At 46.4% G+C, this 17,801-nt stretch overlaps 1 protein-coding gene across 2 annotated transcripts in view; it reads left to right on the top strand.

Moving 5' to 3' along the window:
* LOC137438949 (protein Niban 2) overlaps nucleotides 1-17,801 on the top strand; it is a 163,203-nt gene that overhangs the window by 122,578 nt on the left and 22,824 nt on the right. The window lies entirely within an intron of this gene.

The following is a 17,801-nucleotide window of genomic DNA, read 5'->3' as shown; positions in this document are numbered from 1 at the left end:
TTGGGATGTTTCAAGAGGAGGGTAGTGATTCAAACCGTCGGTGCTTCCCAGTACATTGTCCATCGCAGTCTAACGTATGGGGCACTGTGATTGTACCATCAGACTGGAAAGTCCTTGCCACACAAATCCACGTTTGAAAGCACAATCTTTTCAGAATGACCAGCAAAGAGCCAGTGACCATCGCATTTTGACTCAGACATTTCAGAACAGGCCTTTTGCCAGTTGAGCCATGTCCAGAATACCATTGTTCTGCATCAATCTAAAAAGGTGCCACATCATGCCATGCAGTCAGATAACATAAAAACTATAGAGTGAGCGGATGGTGTCACATTATTTTCACTGACTGTTTTAGCTTCTGCATAGGTGTCAAAGATTAATGTGCTAGAATTTTGTGACTAGGTGGGGAGGAATTTGTTACTTATGCCAATAGATGGCATCATAGGTTTGTGGAGGCAGCCTTGAAGGGATGGGGTGGTACCCCGCACAAGCGAAATGAAAAGTGGGGTTAAGCAATTTGTTCACTTTGTCTGTGTCCTTCTTTCTACAAACATCAGTTTATGATCAGGAACAACTTGATTTCAATTGAATGGTATTTTGAACACGAATTGGATCATGAACCAGAAAACTATCCTGTAGTTTAGCAGTACTTTGGCTGGTATTTGTCTTGATGGTGCATCTGCAGAAAGGAGTGACAATTTTTTTTACTCTGTCTGTCTGCCAGTCTGACAAACAAAATTGAAGATAATTCAAAATAGGAAACTTGCTCTTTTTAAGTAATTCATGAAGGACATGAACAACTAATGTAATGTGTTAAATAAGGTGGTGTAAAAGACGCTGCAGCAACAGTGGTGACCTTCCGACCCCCCCCCCCCCCAACAACCTGTAGAATCGTCATTCAATTCCATTTTGGTGTTATATTGGTGTTGTTATATTGGTGTTATATTGGTGTTATATTGGTGTTCTATGGATGTTCTATGGATGTTCTATGGATGTTCTATGGGTGTTATATGGGTGTTATATGGGTGGTCTCTGAATGGGTAGCGAGGTAAGATGTCTTATAAACTCTTTAGTTACACCTGTAATCATCACCTTGACCAAACCGCAATATCACAACTTCATCCTTATCAGTGACGACGCTCATACACAGCCTTGCACATGTTTTTATTATTTATTTGTGTTGAAGGCTCCAATCACGGACTTGTATCGTCCTCATCGAGGCCAGGCTTTAAATAAAATAACCATGTAGAGAAATAAAAGAGAGAGAATGTAAATGTGTGAAAAATGAGAAAGAAAAGTTTGTGATGAAAAGTATACGATGTTTGTTTGCGAGAAAGAGAGGTTAAAGCTACCCCGGTAGCTATAGTTTGAGTGAGAAAGAAAGTAAGACCAGAAATCCTGACACTGAGAGTGCAAGATGGTTCCGGGCACCACTTTAACGCTCCTAAGTCCGAACTGTAGTACTGCCCTGGGAGGTTGCTGTCTACAACCTACTACCGAAAAAACCGGTCCAACCGGATGGGTGTTTTTTAGGAGACACCATCTCCTTTCCTTGATGGCCATTGGCTTACTAAGGGAACTCATCCGCCCTTTAACAGGTATTGGTTTTAGCTCTGCAGGGTGTCAGTCACCCTCCCCACTGGCAAGCCAATGAGGGTAGATGGTTTTGTTGCTGACTACCTGACCATGCGGCAGGTAGCACTGGGTTACATGTCACCAGTGTTCGTCAAGAGACCGTCCTGACTATAAAATGCATTTCAAGATGAAATATCACTTTTGTGAACTGACCTGCATGATCTCCAGACTGAAGTCTGATTGAACAACCTTGGAACATCGGAGAGGTGTGTTTATATCCATGCCATTCTCGTGATTAACTGGAAGTGGCCATCGTTGAAGAATGCTGCAACATCCCACACTGACAGTTAGATCACCTGACTTGGTCCATGGCAAAACGTGTACAAGCACATACACATCGTGAAAGCAATTTCTGCCAATGTAAACTTCTTTGTGAGCTTTTGTATACTGGCATTGTTGCTCTCCCTCCCCCCCCCCCCCCCTTCCCGCACCTCCTCCCCCCAAGCCCTCTCCCTCCCACACATCTCCCTGCCCTCAAATGTTGTGTTTGTGTGCTTCCCCTTCTCTCCCCATCTTGTCTTCCACTCCCTCTTTTTATATATCTTGTTTGTCTGGTTGATTTGTTTGTGAAATAAATGTTAGCTCTTTCACGAGCCTCATTTCACAATTTGCATTGTTTTCTGAAAGCGTGGTTGTTCCGCTGATTTCGTTTCTGTTACCAGAACCGTACTTCCCGTTTTAAGGCCATTTTCCCTGCTAGAGTGTGGATTAGCCTTGTGGGCCCCATACCATGACGATCATCCTGGTTCCCTTTTTGAGGCAATATTTTCATGGCCAGATGCCCTTCCTGACGTTAACCCTTTAGTCGCCTCTTACGACATGCAGGGATATGGTGTACCTATTCTACACTGGGGCACACAACGGCACATTCATCCCAGCAAGCTGGTGCTCACTTTGCCAACCTCGGAAGGATGACAGGCCGAGTCAACCCCCCTGGCGTTAATTCAACGATCGACCGGAATTCAAACTCAGGATCCCAGCATCCCAAGCCAGCACACTAACCGCTAAGCCAACACCAGGCTCCCTGTTACCAGTATGGTACTCATTTACCGACCTCGAAAGGATGACAGGCTGAGTCAACTCACATGGTGTGATTTCAACGGCACAACAGGGGCTTAAACTCAAGACCCTACATCTTAAGCCAGCCAACCTGAACCATAAAGCCTCCACCCGGCTTCATGGAATAGTGACAGGAAGTAAAAAGGTGATTTACTGCCAGTGGCGAAGGGGTGGCAGCAGTTGGACATGATATAAGCAAGGAAATGACCGAACAGGCAAAGAGGAGAGAGAAAAGCAGAGGATGCAAGGGGAGGAAACATGGTAACCTGCAATTAGGAGGGTTAGGTTGTGTTAGTTAATGAGGTAGAAAAGGTTCCGGGTAGGGATGGCCGATGGGGGATGGCTCGAGATGGTCGTGCATAACCTGCTTGGAGCTCTGGAGGGAAAAGTGGGATTGAACAGCCTCAGAGGTGGGAGAGTTGAGGTTTGCAATTAGTCTGGAATAATTATAGCAGTTTAACCAGGTTACTCTGTGACCTTTATGGTGGATAACGTTAACCATTTTATTTTGTTCTTGTACTCTGTAGCTATAACACAGCACTTCTTTTCCACCTAATTCAGCTGTCCTTGTTTTCCCCATTCCAATGAGATTTCATGATACATTTTCCTATTTCTCCATGGATGGTTTTTTTCCTGCTCTTTTGTTGTTCTCTCAATTTTGGCACACCTCGCTGTTGTTTTGTTTTGGGGGTTCCCTTTGATGTTGCCAATGCTGGCACTATATATCACACTCTTACTATGTCTCTCCGAAAAGACCGACTGGACAACCCTCCCATCTACTTTCTGAACAATCCTCTCTAAGAAGTTCTGTCACTCAAGCTTTTGGGTCTCACTATCTGCCATGATCTTTCCTGGGAAAACCACATTTCCAAGCTGGCCTCCAAAGCCTGTCACCGACTGGGCATCCTCCGTCATGTGAAGTCCTTCCTTGGCACACCTGAACTCCTCACCACATACAAGGCTTTCATCCGCAGCTCAATGGAATACTGTCCTCCCCTCTGGGCCAGTGCTCTTGCCTCACACCTAGCTCGTCTTCACGCTGTTGAAACCAAAGCTTTCAGAATCATTGGAATCTCCCGTGATGAAGCTAACTCTGAGGGTCTTTCACTTACTCACCGCATGCAGGTTGGTGGTCTTTCTGTCTTCTACCGACTCCTCTCCAGCCTTGCTCCCCCAGCTCCCCCAGCTAGCCTGGTGTTGGGCTAGCGGCTAGGGTGCCAGCTTAGGATCCTAGGATCCTGGGTTCGAATCCTGGTCGATCGCTGAATTAATGCCAGGGGGGTTGACTCAGCCTGTCATCCTTCCGAGGTCGGCTAATTGAGTACCAGTTCACTGGTAATTCCCTGTTTGTCGTAAAAGGCGACAAAAAGGGTTGGCGGCAGGAAGGGCATCCGGCCGTAAAACATTGCTCCAAAAAGGGGACAAACAAAAACAACAACAACCACGGTGCCCGAAAAAGGCCAACCCCCGCTTTGCGGGGGAAAATGACCTCTAAAGGTGTTTTTTTTGTTTGTTTTTTTTCATCTGCCATGATCTTTCCTGTGAAAACCACATTTCCAAGCTGGCCTCCAAAGCCTGTCACCGACTGGGCATCCTCCGTCATGTGAAGTCCTTCCTTGGCACACCTGAACTCCTCACCACATACAAGGCTTTCATCCGCAGCTCAATGGAATACTGTCCTCCCCTCTGGGCCATTGCTCTTGCCTCAAACCTAGCTCGTCTTCACGCTGTTGAAACAAAAGCTTTCAGAATCATTGGAATCTCCCGTGATGAAGCTAACTCTGAGGGCCTTTCACTTACTCACCGCATGCAGGTTGGTGGTCTTTCTGTCTTCTACCGACTCCTCTCCGGCCTTGCTCCTCCAGCTCTCTCTGTGCTCTGTCCACCAAATATTCCTACAGGTCGCACAAGATCTGCCAGCAACCCTCTTATGGTTAAACTGCCAAAATGAAGATTCTCTACTCACCTTCACTCCTTCATTCCTCTTTTCTCCTGCATCTGGAACAAACTCCCTCAATCTCTTCAATCCCACTCCTCCCTCCATCTCTTTAAAACAGCTATTCACTACCATCTCTTATTTCGTCTCTTATTCACCATCGTCTCCTCTTCCAAAACCTTGATCTTTTCTACCCCCGCTAATTTCACCCCAGATCCACTTTGAAATACCAACTTCTTTCCTGGAAGTCCTTGCAGTGTCCTTGTGTTTTATACTTCTCCCACCACCCCCCTCCCCGCCTCCCCACGCCTCCTCCCCCCAAGCCCTCTCCCTCCCACAGATCTCCCGATGTCCCTGCTCCCAAATGTTGTGTTTGTGTGCTTCCCCTTCTCTCCCCATCTTGTCTACCGCTCCCCTTATTATGTTTTATGTCTTTGATTTTTTTTTTGTGTGATAAACCTTAGCTCTTTTAACGAGACTCGATCCTGTATACAAAAAAAAAAAAAAAAAAACTGTTCCATGTCGTTTTGTTTCATGTGTAACATTTTTTGGCACAATTGTTTTTGATCATTTCAAGCAAAGTGAGTTTTGGATGCAGTTTTTGGCTTTATTTATTTGTGCTTTTGTACAAATTCGTTTCAATGACGAGCTTTGTAAGTTTGTGGACGATCTTGCAGTTGTTCAGTGTATCTGATTCAACTCCACCAGCCCACTACCTCTTTCACATCTGGGCTGGATGCATTCAATACACTGGTTTGATGAGTATATTTTGACCAGGAAGCAGTGTCCTTGTTTTGTTGTCCAGTTTGTTGATTTCTACTAATGGGCATTTTTACCATAGCCTGGCATATGCGGCTCTGCTTCAGCTGTTTGTTTTTCAAGTTTGGTTTTGTTTCTTGGGGAAAGTTAAATTGATCCATATTTCAAGGAACCTAGAAGCAATATTTACTTGAAGGTAAGTCCATTAATCCATATATGGCGATCCCTATGTCAAGATTCAAGGTTTTCAAGCAAGATTTACACCATGGATATGTTGCACCGATCAGCGAGGCTGGTTCATGGTATGTACGTAAAAATGAACTTTTATTTTGGATCTAAAATGAAACTAGTACAAGGACTGTGATGCCAGGGTTTTCCGTGGTTGCTTGGAGACCGGGCAGCAGGTAGAATCGTCCTAAAGGAATCATAAGACTTAAAACTAAACAACAGATGTATAATTAAATAATCACTTGTGGTTCCTGATCAAAAATATTTTTTGTGCCCGTGAAAAACCACGAATACTCAGGGCACTTGGCTGCGAATATAGAAGCTTTCTGTGCCGTTTGGGGGCGCTGTTATCACATTCTTGCACCTCCGCTTTCTTCCTGCCAAACTGTTTGCTCGTGATGAACAAAGAAACTGATTGGCTCCATTATCAATGTTTTCTCTTTTATACCTGGACCCTAGGATGGAGGTAAGCTGAATCTCAATGTATTGTTGAACCTCTTGAAGTAACTTGAGGCAAATTATTGTATTGTGTGTATACAAAACGTATCATAATTTTTGTGTAAAGCACACACTATAAGTAACAGCATGTACTGAATGGCTATATTTTTCCTTTTTCAGTTTTACATGAATTAAAAACACTTGTGAAACCAAGACAAGGTCTCGTGACCTCTGAGAATTGTAGACATAGAGTGTGATAACCGCCACACTCTCCGTCATTGAAAGGCTGCTCTGTGGGATTTTCCTCCCAACTCAGTTGAATCAATCCTTTGTGGCAATGCTGGCATTTTCTTCTCTTGGTGACCATTTACTAATTCCTATCACTCGGTTTACTTGCTCTTCCTTTATTTTATCATCGTTCGTAAATGTTGTCTGTAATTTTTTTTCTTGTTTCTCAATATTTGATTACTTTTTGTTTTGTAGAATCCCAGATTTGTCTTCTTTTTTTATGTTTCTCCAGGTAGTATTTTCAAAATGGCGGCACACTTTTTTTTTTTGTCTTTTTCTGTTGTGCTTGTTTTGCATCTTCTATATCCCATAGGTAATACAAGTTTGTCGTTTTCAATGGTGGAAATACCCACAGGGTGTCATACTCCTTTTATGGCTTTCTTCAACAGTTCACCATTCATTCTTGGATAGTGTGTGGGTGACATGAACAAACAAAAAAATTACACATGTTCCTGGCAAAGCAGCCATCAGTGTTCCTTGTTTTGCTGGATGTATCTTTTTTTATTTCCTATTGTAGCATTATGATTACAATGAGCCAATAGCTTGAGTAATAAATTAAGCCCCATGGCCCTGTTGGTGATTGTACCAGGAAAAGCACAAAACAAAGAACTCTGCATGCTGGAAAATTTGTTTTCCCCACTATGAAAAGGTTATTTTGGAAAACAGTTTTGTAGTATAAGACTCCTCTGTTTGCCATGTGTCTAAAGGACAGCATTTTGTCTGTTTTCCACCAAAAAAACACATTTTCCTTCATCTCATTGCTGTTCTTATAGCAAAAGAATGGAAAGAAGAGAGATTATAATGATACGATGGATAAATGGATTGTCTCTGAAAGAAAGAATGCCGAGTTCAGAAATCTGGAAAATGTATAAAATAAAAAATAAAAAAACTATTAGGGAATAGAGAAGAAAAAACTTGGTTGGTATGGACATGTCATAGGTCAGCAAATGAAGCTGTAAAATAACAATAAAGCTCGTCCTGGAAGAAAAAGCTGAGGACATCCTAAATGAAGCTGTAAAATAACAATAAAGCTCGTCCTGGAAGAAAAAGCTGAGAGGACATCCTAAAAAGACATGGATTGAAACCGTCAAAGATTTGTATGTTTGGATTTGTAAGAAACTGATGCGTTTGATCCGTATGGAGAAATTCCATCATTTGACCAACCCCCTGAAAAAGGGGAAAAGTGTCGTGCGTTATTATTGTTGTTGTTTGCTTGTCATGCTGTTGATAAACCACATTACATTAGAATTAGTTACTGCTCCCCCATTCCAGTCATTGTGTGACAACTTTGTTGATCGGTTTCTCTTCCAAGCATGTTACCACTGTGTGAGAGCTCTCTATTGATTAGAAAAGAAATGCTGATTACATCCATTGATTGGTGACTCCTATATAAAGGAATGAAAATGAAACCCAGAAATTGATGTGAAATTGGTATTTAAAGAAATTTATCTGGCAAAAGACTAACCTTGTCTGGCAAAATCTCTGCCTCTATATTTCGTAGTGAAACGTCCATCGTTTGGTTGCATAGTTAAAGCAAGGGTGTGGAGGATTGTGCTGGAAGGCCCAGTCACTCCAGCTAAAACAAAATGTGGAATAGTGCCAAGAAAACCATGAAACAATATTGCGTTCAGTCTATGTGACTGAGCCAAGACAAACACCTTGTGTTTGGGTCCATCATTTGGTTTGAGTTCCTGCAGGATCTGCACCTTATTGGTGTAAAACTTCAGTCTTTTATACATAATCCTGTGTACAGTGGTGGTTGGCAGTCCCAGTTCTCTGGATTCGTGTTCGATTGATTTTATGGGACTTTGTTGAAATGATTCACACACTCGTTCAACATCTGCTGTACCTGTGCTTGGTCAACTGGTACTTTTCTGTTTCTGACAACTTCCAGTCTCCTTAAACCCCTTGTACCACTCTCTCGTACCACTCCACGATGGCGAATTCCTTGCTTACTTTGTACGGAAATTACGCTGAACGTGTGTCGTAGCTCGTCTCGATGAACCATTCGACGCACTGAGCATTCTCCTGTGGAGTCGCCATTTTCTTTTAAATTAAACCACCAGGCCTGAAAATAAAGAAAACTTTATGAAAGGCTGTATCATATAAAACAAAGGGTATCGTTGTGTAATTTGTGGTACTAAATATTTTAACAACCAAAGTTGTCCAGGTCTTTTTGGAATACCCTGTAGAAGCAGGTCACATTTTATAAACCGTGAATACGTGGAATCTGTGAATGTCGAAACCTTGAAAGTCAGAATTTTATAGTATATCGTTTTTGTCACCATCTCTCAATGGTGAATACTCGCTTGAAAAACTTCTCTGATCCGGATCTGGTCAAATCACATACCTTCTGATGCAAACATTTTCATTGAATATTTCAAATGAAATGCTTGCCAGTTTTTACATCAGTTTTTGGTCAGTGAGCAGCTGCTGTACTAATAATTGGAATGTTAAACTGACTATTGGGAGAGTGAAGCAGAAATGGTAGACATAACCTCCGTGGGAAAAGTGAGGAGAAAGTTGTGATGAAAGGCTTTGTTTATGTTCACGTCTGAGCGTCGGTGCAGAGCTCGTATTTTACCATCCTTGCTTACTTCGGCCTGTTTATGTTGCTTTATTATATCCCTTCACCTTTCCTAACCACCCCCTCACTCCCTAACCCATTCCAATGGCGGTGACCCAATGCATGGCAGTGCAGTGACCCAATGGTTTTGCAGACTATTTAATCTGTGGTGTACCTTGTTTTTTCTTGCAGTGCAATAACCAAGTTGTTTCACCCTGATGTTACATCTTCAGTACAAGCAGGGGAGGAAAACTGATTTGTGGTGGCCTTGTGTCGTTTTTGGCCCCATCTCTCAATGGTGAAGAATCACCTTTAAATTCTAGAATCCAGATCTTCACCAAAATCTAATCGATTCGTCCTTGTCACACTCCCAACCTGTTCACCAAATTTCGGCCGAATCCGTCCATAACTTTTTGAGTTATCCTGCCCACAGACAAATGGACGAACGTGATATAATGTCAAGCAATTGGCTCTTTTCACAGTTACATATTTTTACATTTGAAGAATTCATAAATTTCTTCACCATTATTTTAAGGCTACCATTGGTGACACGTTTTTCTGGAAGTTGTAACTTGTATACTCCAGTTCCTTTACCTGAATAAAAGGGTCAACAGACAAAGTGAAACAAAGGAAAAATAGGAGGATGAGGATGAATGAATCACAGCATGATGGGGGGATCACAGGTGAAAGGATGGCCTCAGCAATTGTAGTAAAGCTCAAATATAAAATGGGAGAGACCATGAAGTTGGGGTGCACAGTATAGTTGAAGGACTGGAAGGAAGAGCATGAGACAAACAGGAAGGTTTTAAATGTGAGAGAAGGGGTGAATTGATGTAGTTGACCTTTTATTAATTTGTTTTGTAAACGGTGTTTTCTTGGGAAAACACGAGCTTTTGGGCTCTCCTCCACACCAATTGCTCTCAGTGGAATTTTAACACTATCTATCCATCCGGTCAGCCCTTTTACATGAATGTGCCAGGGCCAAGGAAAACTGGAAAGATGCCAGTTGCCTAATATTAGTTTGATGTGTTATCCTAAAAGTTCAGTAGACCTGTTGATGGAGGATGTACTTTTATAAAGTGAACAGTTTTATTCTCTATGAAGTCATGAATTCTCTAACATGTAACACAAATTATATAAGTCCTTTGACAAGTTTTTTGACATATACCTCATGTCATTTTACAATTTATTTTTGTTTAACAATGGCACCCTGTCAACTCCTCTTCAGTGGCTCCCTATTTTGTGATCAAAGGTCATGCACTCTTTGAAAATTATTTTGCAGACCACAGCTCAAGTAAGAAGCATCTGATGTCTCAACTACTTCTTTTCTCTCTCGTGTTCTCTCATGTGGCCTTTGATTTTTCAGGTCACCTTTAATGGTGATCAAGTGTAACAGCAGGTTGACTTCCAGGTAGTGGACAAAAAATGGAAACACCTGGGTAAATTAGGGACACCAGGCAATGGCTTCCACACAGATGTGGCCCATGTATTAATGAAGCAAATAACATCCCAGCATGCTTAGGGTCATTCTTCACAAAAAGCTTCACAGGCCTGTTTGCCCATATTTATGGCGAGCATGGCTGCAAGAGACACCCCCACCCCCTCCAATGCCCCTTTCCACAAAGCACGTGTGCTCGCCAAATGGTTTGATGAGCATGGCACTGATGTTATCCATATGTCATGGCCTTTTCAATCACCAGATCTGAACCAAATAGAGCATTCATGGGATAATCTGGAACGACGCCGGAGACAGAGTTTTCCACCTCCATCAAACAGGTGTGAGTAGATTGACTTTCTCATGGAAGAATGGTGCCTCATCCCTCCTGCAGAATTCCAGATTCTGGTGGACTCTATGCTATGGCACATACCGGCCGTACTGGCCGCACGTGGTGGCCCAATGCCATATTAAGTGACTTTACATTGGTGTTTACATCTATTATCCATTACCTGTATAATGTAGATGGAGTCATATCCATCACATTTGCGGAAAATTCTAGTTTCTAGTTGGTTCACGAGTTATCAAGTGACCACTATATTCGTCATGCGTGCGTGCATGTCTGTCCGCAGCATAACTACCCGATATCATCCGATCTTGATGAAACTTGGGTGGAAGGTTGATATCATGATCTCACTGTATCCTGACGAGAGTGGGCGTATTGCGCCCATTGTGGGCGGAGCCACGCCCGAAAAAGATGTCTTTTTTGGGGGTAATCGAGTTCAAGCTACATATTCTCCGAGGGGTTTGGTGGAATCTGACGGGGGTTTCGGTATTTGGTTAGGCCAATGTCAAGTGTCTAGCCCCACGGAGCTCGATTTTTAATTTTTTCTTTTCATTTTATTAATTAATTAATTTTTTTATTTATATATATATTTTTTCATTTCATTTTTCACCAAATTTTCGGTATTGTGTAGCTAACTAACCTCATAACTGATTATACATTATTTTCTATCATTTCAAGGTCAGTAACCTTCGTTTTGACATTTCTGGGCCTGGCCTGTCCGGGCCTGTTTCGGTTACAGTCCGTCCTTTGTCATTGAATACCACTCGCTCGTGAACCATCATCGTCTCCTGACTTGTTTTACATCCAATTTTAGTTTGACAGAGTCAAAACTTTTGCCATGGCTACCTGCACTGACCAACATCGCACCCCCGGATATTCACAGACAAGCACAAGGCTTCAAGAATACCTTCAGATAGAGGCCAATGATGACCTGCCCACCCATGATGAGCTAGTGAACCCTCCAAGACCTTGACTGACCAACATGAAAGCCTTTCTGGATTAGGGAATGAGAGCAGCCAACATGAAAGGCAAGAAGTTGACACCAGAAATGGGAATAGGAATTGGTGTCAAATGGCCAAATATAATTCCCAGACTGGTATTGCTGGTAATGTGGGGCATTGAATCAGCGGCACAGCCGCACCTCCAGCAAGGTATGCAGCCAAGCAGCCACAAGCTGCATACGAACCACCATCATCAACACATTGAATTGGCATGGACATACAGAACATGCACGCACGTGAAAGTGAAGAGTTCTGTATTGCAGTATTCCCTTTTTAAATCACGTGCTTCAAAAATGGGAAAAGTCTTGCTGCAAAATTCTCTGCCATGCAAAGGAAATTGAATTTTAAAAAAAAATTGTGGAAAAGACGTTTTAAGCCGTCCGAATGGAGTAACAAATATAATGTTCTCTCCTGCAAAAGGGAAAAACATAACTCCCAGACTATGCTGCAGTGACTCTGTGATTAGTATCCTGATAGTAGCAGAAAAAAGCAGCACATGTTTGCAAAGGCCCCAAAGGGTGTGTTGTGGAAAACCATTCAGGTCCACACAACTTTAGTCCAACGGTTTGGTTTAATTGCATTTAGATCATCACATCATTCCTGTAAGTAGAAATACACAATAAGCATACGATGCGACATCTCATAAAGCCATTCATATCAGTCAATGCAAACAAGCTAGTTATTCTATAAAGGCGTACCATAAACGAGGCTACCGATGTAACATGTCACAAGGGAGAAGTCTCGGAGCACTGACACAGCAACGGGTCTTATAGTCACGCCCCTAGCGGTGACAACAATGACAGCGAGCAGCGAGCATCCCCACCCGGGTTCAGTACGGATACGATTTCACTACATTCACCCCCCCCCCCCCCCCGTCAGAATTATACGGCCGCGTGGCTAAAAGCGAGTGAGCGTCAGCATGAATAGGGCGCGGAGTATCAGTCGGCCCAACCATAGCGGGCCGGGCGGCGAATTTCTCTGCCAGCACGCGTTCGAAACTCCCCGGGTACGGCGTCTCGTAACCCTGTATCCCCGGTGTCAGAGGCGTCAACAGGGTCGGGTGATGAAGGGGGTAACGCCAAGTCGTCGGACCCGGGCAGTCTCGACGGGGGGAGGGTCGGTGGACTGTCGGCGATGGGAGCGTCGGGAGAGGCCATAGTCTCATAGATGGGTTCGACCGGTTCGTCCGATTCCCTACTAAGGTCGTCGACCCCGCAAGGGGCAAGATGACGAACGGAGACAGTAGTCTCACGACCATCAGACGTCATCACACGAGCATGCTCAGGATTAGCCTGGAGAATCTGCACTTTGTCCACAAGGGGGTCGTACTTGCTCGCGCGAACCGCCCGTTTAAGGTAGGCCGGCCCGGGCCCAGCGAGCCAACTGGGCAAAGACCGTATACACCCCGAGCTCCTGGGGTGGTGGAAAAGTCGCTCGTGGGGAGTTTGGTTAGTTGCCGTACTCAGGAGTGCCCGGATTGAGTTCAACGCCGCAGGTAGCGACCAAGCCCATTTATCGAGGCCCCGGCCGTGGGTCCGGAGATGGAGCATGACGGCCCTCCAGATAATCCCGTTGAAGCGTTCGATCTGCCCATTAGCCTGGGGTCTGTACGGCGTGGTGTAACTAGACACAATGTTGTTTTGGAGCAGATAGCCGCGCACATCCTGAGACAAGAAGACTGCACCCCGGTCGGTATGGACATAGGCCGGGTAACCGAACATTGAGAACAAGTTCTGTAAGCATCGCATCACCGTGGCAGCAGTCATGTCCGCGCACATATAAGCAAAGGGGAATCGTGAGTACTCATCAACGATAGTGAGCAGATAGCGAGAGCCGCTCGACACCGGCAAAGGGCCCTTGAAATCCATCGCCAAGCGTTCCCACGGGCGTGTAGCCTTCACCAGAGTCCCCATAGGAGGGTTATAGAAACGCGGTTTGATTTCCGCGCAGATAGCGCAGTCGCGACAGATACGGCGGATATCGTCAATCGAGTAAGGGAGATTCCCACTCCGCACGAAATGAGCGAAACGCGTTACGCCGGGATGGCCCGCAGTAGCATGCAGCACCCGTAGGCCCTCCAACGAGGTGATACCAGCACATGTAGTCGGGCGTGATAAGGCATCGGCGGCCTGGTTATCCTTCCCTGGGCGATATTTGATGGTGTAACAGAAGTCGGCGAGTTCGATACGCCAGCGAGTGATTTTCTCGTTCTTAATGCGCTGGGCGTGTAAGGTGTCGTACATGAACGCAACGCTTTGCTGGTCCGTGATGATTTGGAAGCTCCGCCCGAGTAGGTACGGGCGCCATCGCCGAATAGACTCGACGATCGCATACGCTTCCTTTTCAACGGACGAGTGCCTCCGCTCAGCGGAGGTAAGAGTCCGTGAAAAGAAAGCCACGGGACGTCCCCCTTGGGAGAGGGTTGCCGCGATGGCCTGATCCGAGGCGTCACTTTCGAGGACGAACGAGCCGCTCTCGTCGATGGTCGCTACGGCGGCTCGGGCGATGTCGGTCTTAAGACCTTCAAAGGCCGTCAATGCGGCCGAACTCAGGGGAAAAGTGTCGCAGGCCACAAGGGGGGCGAAGTTTCGCGGAGAAATTTTGCACCCATTTGGAGTAATGGGCGAACAGCCCAAGGGCGCGTTTCAGGGACGCCCGATCGCAGGGAGGGGCCATGTCGAGCAAAGGTCGCAGACGTTCCTTATCCGGAGAGACAGAGCCATGGGTCACGGTGTACCCCAGAAGATCTATGGTGCGTAGGGAGTATCGGCACTTATCCTCGTTCATAGTTAAGTGATACCGTTGCGCGACCTCAAGGAAGCGCTTCAGATTAGCGTCATGGTGCCCTTGGTCATATCCACAAACCGTAAGGTTATCGAGGTAGACGAAAACATCGGTTAAGTGCTCCCGCGCAACGAGGTCATCCATGGCCCTCTGGAAACAAGCGACCCCGTTCGTCACCCCAAAGGGCAATCGTGTAAATTGGTACAACCGCTGCCCCGACTCAAAAGCGGTATAGATACGATCCGCCCTAGAGATAGGGATCTGGTGGTACGCACTACGGAGATCGAGAGTACTATAGACCGAATACTGGGATACCTGTTGCACTAGCGCGTCCATCCCCGGAAGGGGGTAGGCATCCAGCTGTGTAAAGCGGTTAATCGTTTGGGAATAGTCGATTACCATGCGTTTGCGATGGGCCTCGCTGCGCACCACTAAGACCTGAGCGCGCCACGGCGACCTGCTAGGTTCTATGATGCCGTCCTTCAAGAGCTGAGCCGTTTCGTCCGCAATGAATTGCATGTCCGCGCGAGAGTAGCGTCGCGATTTTACCGCGACGGGGGTACAGTCGGAGGTTAGATTGGGGAACAGCGAAAGCGGCCGGACGTCCATTTGCGCTAGGGCGCACACCGTTAGCGCGTCGTCCGGCCCCACAACAAGAGTGTCAGGCCCACCGAACTCCATTACCAGACGTCCATGCAGCTTAAGAAAATCGTGTCCTAGCAGAATATCAGCACATAATGCGGGTAAAACCATAAGGTGTACATCAGGGAAAACCCGTCCCTTTAGCATGAGTTTCAATCGGCATTCCCCTTTCGTGCTGAGCCGCAGTCCCTGGGAAGCCATGAAGATCCGTCTCGTAGACCGCCCGATCCGCCATCCATGCCTGAGCACAAGTCGTTGGTCGATAAAACTATCCGTAGATCCGGTATCCACCAAGGCCTGAACACAATGGCCCTCAACCATAAGGGGAATAAGGGCTTGAGCCAGGCCAGACGAGGCAGCTGGGAGCGGGACTGAGCCCCCCGAATGGGTCGGTCCAGCCTCGCGGGTGGATCCTACACCAGCAGCAGTTTTGCGAGCGTGGCCGGAGGCTGTGTTGGCCATGGGGATCCCATTATCGTCATCAGAGGGCTTTCCCCAGCATTCCGGTGTTTCGCGATTCAAAATCCGACGAGAAAAGGCCTCCGTAGTATTTGACATTGCCTTTTGACACTCCTGGCAGATAAAGGCTTCCGTAGTATCCGAAATCGCCTTTTTACATTTTTGGTCGCTTTGACAAGAGGCTTCCGTAGTATTCGAAATTGCCTTTTTACATTTTACAAAGGCTTCCGTAGTATTCGAAAGTTGCCTTAACTCTTTTGATGGGGCGGGGGCCGCCGTTAGCTCGTGGGCGACTCGAGGAGTACGAGGGGCTTGGTGAAGTGTGGCCCGTGGTTTGGCCAAGGACGCGGCCTTTGTCCCCGATGGAGAATGAGACGGTGGTGGCTGTCCGGTGGCGCCAATCAAGGTCGTCTGAGCGCCCAGCGGGCCGCAGAGAGCGGCCCTCCCCTTCGAAGTCGGGTAAGGTGCTGGGCTCGTGGGTTCTGCTACGAGCCCGTTCAAGGTTGCTGCGCCCGCGCGGCCGCGGCTGCGCGAGTCGAAGGGCCGCGAGCCGCGTGCCGATTTCTTGCACACTTTCGCGTAATGTCCCTTTAGCGAGCACAAATGGCAAATAGCGTCACGTGCCGGACACACGACTCGGGCATGACGAGGCCCTCCACAAAAAAAACATGCGGCCCCGCGCAAGGCCTTGGGTCTGCTGGTCGTAACGGCAGCTGTCAGGGTAGGGTCATCCTCCGGAGCATCCCGGAGTTCAGCAGGCGGATCCACGTCCTCGTCAGTGGTACTCTCCGGCCGGGCGTGTAGTGAGGTGCCCGCCAAAAGGCGCGTGCGATCATAGGCGTTCGATTGCATCCGCGCTTCGGTATACACCGTCGCTTGCTCAACCGCCGTAGCGAAGGTCAGGTCGGTCTTCTCCAAGAGTTTGAGACGTAGTTCCTGGGAGGAGACCCCTGCTATGAAGGCATCTAAAAGTCGATCATCTTTAGCTTGCTCGGGAGTCCGTGGCTCCTTGACGCTGTCCAGCATGAGCTGCCGGAGCTCCTGGGCGTAATGATCCATAGGCTCGTTGGGCTGCTGCCGTCGCGTCTGCAGCAAATAACGCGCATACACAGGGCTTTTTTCTTTTATGTAAAGCCGCTTGAGCTCCGCGATGGTAAGATCATACGTCGTGCATTGAGCGACCGCGTGGTAGACCCGGTAGTCGATTTTTGAGTGTAATATCGCCAGCTTCGCGGCAGGCGTCGGAGCGGTCTCAGGCTCGTCAAAGAGATGCTCCAGTTGTCGGAGCCAGTGCTTGAGTTGCAAGCCTCCGTCCGTGGCTTGTGGGTCGGCGCTGAAAATGGACACCGTCAACGTCTTGTTGCCAGCCATGTCAGCAGACACTTAAATGCAATTAAGTGTTGTGGAAAACCATTCAGGTCCACACAACTTTAGTCCAACGGTTTGGTTTAATTGCATTTAGATCATCACATCATTCCTGTAAGTAGAAATACACAATAAGCATACGATGCGACATCTCATAAAGCCATTCATATCAGTCAATGCAAGCAAGCTAGTTATTCTATAAAGGCGTACCATAAACGAGGCTACCGATGTAACATGTCACAAGGGAGAAGTCTCGGAGCACTGACACAGCAACGGGTCTTATAGTCACGCCCCTAGCGGTGACAACAATGACAGCGAGCAGCGAGCATCCCCACCCGGGTTCAGTACGGATACGATTTCACTACAGGGTGTACCAGCTATGAGTACATGACGACTGCCATGCACTGTGCCCCCTCAGCATTAAACAGCAGTCTAACCTCTGCTGCTGTCTTGAGCTGCAGGGTGATGAGGTCGAAAATTGCTGCCCCTTCCTGATCCTCGATATAACCAGTCTTATCCTTTTCGGCACGGCTAGAAGCCCCTCTTGATTAATAGTCAATCCACCTGGTGTTATTTAACGTCACAACAGGGGCTCAAACTCAAAACCCTAAGATCTTAAGCCAGCCACATTAACTGTTAGCCAACACCAGGCTTCGTCATTTAAGCGAAGAGGAGCTCAAGTTGCCTTCAAATCGAACCGGGCAGTGAGAGCAGATTTCACTTCCTGGAACATATTATCTTTTTTTGTTTTTGCCAGAAACCGTTGGTAGTAAATTTTGCTACCGCTACTCGTATCTTAAGCGGAGATTTTAATCTAATGCTGCTGGTGCCTAGCTAGCTTATATAAGAGTGATCAAGAACAA

Source organism: Myxine glutinosa, chromosome 13, assembly GCF_964187855.1.
Source record: "Myxine glutinosa chromosome 13, kmMyxGlut1.1, whole genome shotgun sequence".
In the NCBI taxonomy this organism is placed as follows: domain Eukaryota; kingdom Metazoa; phylum Chordata; class Myxini; order Myxiniformes; family Myxinidae; genus Myxine; species Myxine glutinosa.
Note: the sequence above shows the minus strand (reverse complement) of the source record. Positions and strands in the feature narration are given on the sequence as shown.